At 51.5% G+C, this 7,792-nt stretch overlaps 1 protein-coding gene across 2 annotated transcripts in view; it reads right to left on the bottom strand.

The window, feature by feature from the left end:
- mrpl33 (mitochondrial ribosomal protein L33) overlaps window positions 1–7,792 on the bottom strand; it is a 27,543-nt gene that overhangs the window by 17,672 nt on the left and 2,079 nt on the right. The gene's annotated exons all lie outside the window — the stretch shown is intronic.

The following is a 7,792-nucleotide window of genomic DNA, read 5'->3' as shown; positions in this document are numbered from 1 at the left end:
TCTGGTTTTGGACTCTCCCACTAGTGGAAACATCCTCTCCACATCCACTCTATCCAGGCCGCTCACTATTCTGTGCGTTTCAATGAGGTCCCCCCTCATCCTTCTAAACTCCAGTGAGTACAGGCCCAGTGCCGACAAACGCTCACCCAATCATTCTTAGAAACATAGAAAATAGGTGCAGGAGTAGGCCATTCGGCCCTTCGAGCCTGTACGCACCGCCATTCAATATGATCATGGCTGATCATCCAACTCAGTATCCCGTACCTGCCTTCTCTCCATACCCCCTGATCCCTTTAGCCACAAGGGCCACATCTAACTCCCACATCTAACTCTAATTCCTGGGAACATTCTCGTAAACCTCCTCTGGACCCTCTCCAGCGTAAAAAAAAACGTTCGAAAGACTTCAAAAAGTTTTCCCCCATTTGCCACTGTCGGGAAACGGGTTTAGAAAATTTCTGGGAAGAGGAAACCAGTTGATAACCAGCTTGACTGGCTGTTATTCTTGGTAAACAATGAGCGTGCCTTGCTCCTTTTGTTCTCCTCGGATGCCTTAGCGTGCAGGAACTGGGCAACAAGTGGGGAATGCCCAATAACCGCAACCCATAATGGCCCGTGGCTAAGAGCCATCGCCAAAGTCACAAGTGTGGAATAATTGGTCACAGAACACGAAGCCCAACCTGCCCATGCAGACCAAGATGCCCCATCTTAACTCGTCCTATTTGCCTACATTCGGCCCATATCCCTCTAAACCTGTCCTATCCATGTGCCTGTCCAAATGTCTCACCACCCTCTAACTAAAGAAATTCACCACCCTCTAACTAAAGACATTCCTCCTCATCTCCTTCCTCAACTACTTCCTCAGCCAGCTCAGTCCATACACCCACTACGCTCTGAGTGAAACAAAATCTGTGCATTCACCCTATCAATACCCAAATTTGGGCGGTCACGGTGGCGCAACAGTAGAGTTGCAAATGCAGCGCCGGAGACCCGGGTTTCCACCCCGACTTTGTACGTTCTCCCCGTGACCTGCGTGGGTTTTCTCCGAGATCTTCGGTTTCCTCCCACACTCCAAAGACGTGCAGGTTTGTAGGTTAACTGGTTTGGTAAATGTAAAAATTGTCCCTGGTGTGTGTAGGATAGTGTTAATGTGCGGGGATCGCTGGTCGGCGCGGACCCGGTGGGCCGAAGGGCCTGTTTCCGCGCTGTATCTCTAAACTAAACCACTCTTTATGATTTTATACACTTCGAAGATCACCCCCCATCCTCCTGCACTCTGAGGAATAGAAACCTAGCCCGCTCAACCTCTTCCTGTAGCTCAGGCCCTCGAGTCCTGGCAACACCGTTGATTGTGTTGTCAGTACAGACAGACACGTGGTCTTCAGTGCAGAACCCTGACGTCTACACTGTGCAGGGTTCACCAGACTGCCGAACTACCGACGGGCAAGGGGAGCAAGAGGTGGAGGAGGCACGAGGAGCTGCAGATGCTGGAAGAGTCAGCAAAACACAAAGTACTGGAGGAACTCAACGGGTCAAGCAGTGTCTGCGGAGGGAATGGACAGGCGACGTTTCAGGTCGGGACTGATGGGACAGCTCGGCATGTGTGGCAAAACTGCCAGCAAGCGATGGATGGATGGATGAATGAATGAAATGGCACAATTGTCACATCTTAATGTCCCGAGCCTAGAGTTTTGGGAACCAAGTTTTTAAGTCATCGAGAGGAATTGGAAAGCTCATCATTAAGACTTTCGAGATACAGCGTGGAAGCAGGCCCTTCGGCCCCCCGAGTCCGCGACGACCAGCGATCACCCCGTACAGTACCAGCACTATCCGACACATTAGCGACTGTTTACAATCTTACCAAAGTCAATTAAACTACAAACCTGTACATTTTTGGAGTGTGGGAGGAAACCGGAGCACCTAGAGGATACCCACACGGTCATGGGGAGAACGTACAAACTCTGTAGACAGCACATGTGGTCAGGATCGAACCCGGGTCTCTGGCGCTGTGAGGCAGCAACCTTTTCAGTCAGAGTTGTGAATCTGTGGAATCCACTGCCTCAGAAGGCAGTGGAGGCCAATTCTCTGAATGCATTCAAGAGAGTGTTGGATATAGCTCTTAAGGATAGCGGAGTCAGGGGTATGGGGAGAAGGCAGGAACGGGGTACTGATTGAGAATGATCAGCCATGATCACATTGAATGGCGGTGCTGGCTCGAAGGGCTGAATGGCCTCCTCCTGCACCTATTGTCTATTGTCGCACCGCTGTCGGTCCTGGCATTTCCTTGAATTGAGTCCATGGGAAATCAAAGGGACAGGTTGGGATGAACGGCTGGACTCCATCACATATATGGAATGAATTTTCCAACCTTCGTAGCTGTTATTTGCAACTTTCCCGACATTTCTTTTCAGTTCAATCTCCACAGGTGCTGCTCGACAGTTACTGCCTGCATTTTTAAAATGTTGATTGATTGATCGAAAGCCGACAGCATTGGAAACAGGCCCCTTATCCCACAAGTCCACGCCGACCATCGTTCACACTAGTTCTATATTATCCCACTGTCTCACCCACTCCCTAAGCACCAGGGACAATTTACAGAGGCCAATTAACGTGCAAATCCACACGCCTTTGGGATGTGGGAGGAAACCGGAGCACCCGGAGAAAACCCACGCCGTCACGGGGAGAGCGTACAAACTCCGTACAGACAGCACCCGTAGTCAGGATTGAACCCAGCTCTCTGGCAGTGTCAGGCAGTAACTCTACTGCCGACCTATGCTGCTCTATGGTTTAACAGAGTGACATATTTTGTCATCTCTACACTAAAACTCTCGTTTGTTTGTTTGTTTGTTTGTTCCTGAACTACAGCCTAAACGGTACACGATAGCGCGACAATTTTAGGCCCATCTTACTCACCTTTAGTGCTAATAGAAGAAGTTTCATTGAAATCGGTGTTATATTTTTAAAGTTATTCACATTTTAAAGTTCAAATCTATCTCCTAGGGAGGGAGGGGGGAGGGAGGATAATGGGGGTTGAGGGGGAGGGGAATGGGGGGAGGGGAATGGGGGAGGGAAGGGGGTGAGGGGGAGGAGAGGGTGCTGCACCAATGTAGGAAAGGCTTGGGCCCAACGGGTCAACTTGCTCTGGTGCTTCATAAAAGACAGGAGGCCATTTGGCCCATTGGTTAGTGCTAGTATACGGGGTGATTGCTGGACGGTGAGGACTGGGGGTGATTGCTGGACGGTGAGGACTGGGGGGGGTGGGGTCGAAGAGCCTGTTTCCACGCTGAATCTCTAAAGTTTAAAGTTCAAACCCACACGACTTGGGATGTGGGAGGAAACCGGAGAAAACCCATGTGGTCAGGGGGAGAAGGTACAATCTCCGTGCAGACAGCACCCGCAGTCAAGATGGAACCTGGGTCTCTGGCGCGGTGAGGCAGCAGCTCAGCGCTGTGAGGCGGCACGGTGGCGCAGCGGTAGAGTTGCTGCCTTACAGCGAATGCAGCGCCGGAGACTCAGGTTCGATCCTGACTACGGGCGCCGTCTGTACGGAGTTTGTACGTTCTCCCCGTGGCCTGCGTGGGTTTTCTCCGAGATCTTCGGTTTCCTCCCACACTCCAAAGACGTGCAGGTTTGTAGGTTAATTGACTGGGTAATATGTAAAAATTGTCCCTAGTAGGTGTAGGATAGTGTTAGTGTGCGGGGATCGCTGGGCGGCACGGACCCGGTGGGCCGAAGGGCCTGTTTCTGCGCTGTATCTCTAAATCTCTCAAATCTACCAGCTTGTTTCAGGATTCTCACATCATTTGGTTTTCGCTTCACTGCAGCTTTTCCCAGCTGTGGGCTTTCTCTTCATCCCACTAGACTCCAGCTTGCTTGGCTCAAAAACAAATCTGTCACCACCAGCCAGCATTCGTGGCTTTCTGTATGGCACGGACAGGCACAAGAACCACGGGCAAACAGGGATGTGGCAAAGAATTGGAGTAAATCGCTGATGACTGCACATCTGAAAACCAGCCTCAGAAACAGCAAGATAACACCAGCACCAATTGAGAGGCCTGATTCCAGGTGCGGAGGTTTTACTGACAAAACTGCTGGAACTCAGAAACTATTCTCTCAATTGGAAACAGCTAACGTCAGAGATGTAGTTCCCACAAGATTGGCAGTGAGACCACTTTAAGCCTGATTCCCGAAAACTGGCTTCATCTTTTGTTCCACGACTAGCTTATAAATAAAATCCGCACAGTTTAAACTTAATACAAAGCACATTTAATGCTGGCAGAACATGTCAAGCAAATGTTCATTTTCAAAGTTCCCAAACAGCAGGGGAATTCAAAGCAGCTTCGAAACAGAATTATCTTTCTATTTAGGAGAAGTTTCAGGCTGAGGGAGTAACAGTCAAGATCCTTGCTAGTCAAGATTTTAAAATGAATAGACCAAGTGGGCACTTGTTGGGCCCAAACCTCTCCCTCTCCTCCCCCCTCCCTCCCATCCCCTTCCCCCCTCCCTCCCTCCTCCCTCCCTCCTCCCTCCCCCCCACTCCATCCCCTTCAACCCTCCCGACTACGGGTGCCGTCTGTACAGAGTTTGTACGTTCTCCCCGTGACCTGTGTGGGTTTTCTCCGAGATCTTCGGTTTCCTCCCACACTCCAAAGACGTGCAGGTTTGTAGGTTAATTGGTTTGGTATAAATGTAAAAATTGCCCTTAGTGGGTGTAGGATAGTGTTGATGTGCGGGGATCGCTGGTCGGCGCGGACCCGGTGGGCTTCCGAAGGGCCTGTTTCCACTCTGTAATCTCTAAACTAAACTAAACGGGTCCTAATCCAAAATGATATCTGTCCACCTCCTCCGCAGATGCTGCCTGACATAACTGACCTCCTGAGGTATTTATTCACAAAATGCTGGAGTAACTCAGCAGGTCAGGCAGCATCTCAGGAGAGAAGGAATGGGTGACGTTTCGGATCGAGACCCTTCTTCAGACTGATGTCAGGGGGGGCGGGACAAAGGAAGGATATAGGTGGAGACAGGAAGATAGAGGGAGATCTGGGAAGGGGGAGGGACAGAGGAACTATCTAAAGTTGGAGAAGTCAATGTTCATACCGCTGGGCTGCAAGATGCCCAGGCGAAATATGAGGTGCTGTTCCTCCAATTTCCGGTGGACCTCACTATGGCACTGGAGGAAGCCCATGACAGAAAGGTCAGACTGGGAGTGGGAGGGGAGTTGAAGTGCTCAACCACCGGGAGATCAGGTTGGTTAAGGCGGACTGAGCAACACTTGTGAGTTGAGGGCTGAACACCAACGGTGAACCCCCTACTGTGGATAGCGCCACTGGAAGAACATAGAACGGTACTGCAGCACAGGAGCTGGCGCTTCAGCCCACAATGTCCGTGCCCAGCATGATGCCATGATAGACTGACTGCAACCTGCCTGGATGCAATGCAGTGGTGGTGCGGTGACACAGCGGTTAGAGATGCTGCCTCACAGCGCCGGAGACCCGGGTTCCATCCTGACCACGGGTGCTGTCTGTACGTTCTCCCCATGACCTCGCGGGGTTCTCTCCGGGTGCTCCGGTTTCCTCCTATACTCCAAAGGCGCACAGGTTTGTAGGCCAATGGGCTTTGTTAAAAATTGTAAATTGGCCCTAGCGCGTAGGATAGTGTTAGTGTGCGGGGATCGCTGGTCGGCGTGGACCCGGTGGGCCGAAGGGCCTGTTTCCGCGCTGTATCTCTAACTAAACCTCCCCTGCAGCCAAACCCACATGCCCAGCCTCTTGGGATTCGTCTCCCGACTCCCACCTTTCACCTGGGTTCCACTCATCACCCAAGATGGACGCAAGATGCTGGAGTAACTCAGCGGGACAGGCAGCATCTCTGGAGAGAAGGAATGGGAATTTTGTGTCTACCTTCGGTGTAAACCAGCTTCTGGGGCCAGAACCAGGGGCCACAGTTTAAGAATAAGGGGCAGGCCATTTAGAACGGAGATGAGGAAAAACTTTTTCAGTCAGAGAGTTGTGAATCTGTGGAATTCTCTGCCTCAGAAGGCAGTGGAGGCCAATTCTCTGAATGCATTCAAGAGAGAGCTAGATAGAGCTCTTAAGGATAGCGGAGTCAGGGGGTATGGGGAGAAGGCAGGAACGGGGTACTGATTGAGAATGATCAGCCATGATCACATTGAATGGCGGTGCTGGCTCAAAGGGCCGAATGGCCTCCTCCTGCACCTATTGTCTATTGTAGTTCCTTCCTACACGCTTGGGAGGGGGAGGGGGTACCTTGTGAATCAAATCCTTGTGAATAGTTTTCTGCCCCCAGCTTAATGACATCCTTCCCCACCCAGCAGTGGCCAGAAGTGCACGCAATACTCCAGGTGCAGTCTCTCCAACGTCCTGTGCAGCTGCAAAGTGACGTGCCAACCCCATGACCGATGACCCATTCAGTGACCGCGAGCCCTTCTCAACACCATGTCGATCCGACTTCCCCTCTTCCATTATAGATGAGGCTCTCACTAGGGTGTCTTCTACATCCCGCAGCTCCGCTCTTGCTCCCCCTCCCCCCACTCGCAACAAGGACAGAATCCGCCTTGTTCTCACCTTCCACCCCACCAGCCAGCGGATCCAACAAATCATCCGCCAACATTTCCGTCACCTACAACGTGACCCCACCACTGGTCATATCTTCCCATCCCCTCCCCTCTCTGCATTCCGCAGAGACCGTTCCCTCCGTAACTCCCTGGTCCACTCGTCCCTTCCTACCCAAACCACCCCAACCCCTGGCACTTTCCCCTGCAACCGCACGAGATGCAACACCTGTCCCTTTACCTCCCACCTCAACTCCATCCAAGGACCCAAACAGTCTTTCCAGGTGAGACAGAGGTTCACCTGCACCTCCTCCAACCTCATCTATTGCATCCGCTGCTCCAGTCAACTTATTTACATCGGCGAAACCAAATGCAGGCTCGGCGGTCACTTCGCTCAACACCTGCGCTCAGTCCGCCTTAACCAACCTGATCTCCCGGTGGCTCAGCACTTCAACTCTCCCTCCCAGTCTGACCGTTCTGTCCTGGGCCTCCTCCATTGTCAGAGTGAGGCCCAGCGCAAATTGGAGGAACAGCACCTCACATTTCGCCTGGGCAGCTTACAGCCCAGCGGTATGAACATTGACTTCTCTAACTTCAGATAGTTCCTCTGTCCCTCTCTTTCCCCTCCCCCTTCCCAGTTCTCCCGCCAGTCTTCCTGTCTCCGACTACATCCTATCTTTGTCCCGCCCCCTCCCCTGACATCAGTCTGAAGAAGGGTCTCGACCTGAAACGTCACCCATTCCTTTTCTCCAGAGATGCTGCCTGACCGCTGAGTTACTCCCAGCATTTTGTGTCTACCTTCGATTTAAACCAGCATCTGCAGTTTTTTTCCTACACATAAAGTATTAGTTCATTCATTCGGATCCTTTCTTAGCCAAAGAGAGCAAAACTTTTCACAATGGTCCATGTTTGCAGTATGATTTCACAAAGGCTCTGCACATTTGCAGTAAAGCAACTTTGCTCTTGAATTCAGAGCTTCTTGCAATGGAGTTCAACGTACATTTGCCTTCTTAACTGCTTGCTGCAACTGCTTTCAGTAACCGATGCACAAGAACATCCAAAGTGCTGTCCAAGGAATATTTACCACTACTACAGTCTGAAGAAGGGCCCCAAACCGAACCATCAACTTTCCATGTTCTCCAGAGATGCTGCCTGACCCGCTGAGTTACTCCAGCACTCTGTGAAACGTCACCCATCCATGTTCTCCACAGATGCTGCTGACCG

Source organism: Rhinoraja longicauda, chromosome 5 (genome assembly GCF_053455715.1).
Source record: "Rhinoraja longicauda isolate Sanriku21f chromosome 5, sRhiLon1.1, whole genome shotgun sequence".
Classification (NCBI taxonomy): domain Eukaryota; kingdom Metazoa; phylum Chordata; class Chondrichthyes; order Rajiformes; family Arhynchobatidae; genus Rhinoraja; species Rhinoraja longicauda.
Note: the sequence above shows the minus strand (reverse complement) of the source record. Positions and strands in the feature narration are given on the sequence as shown.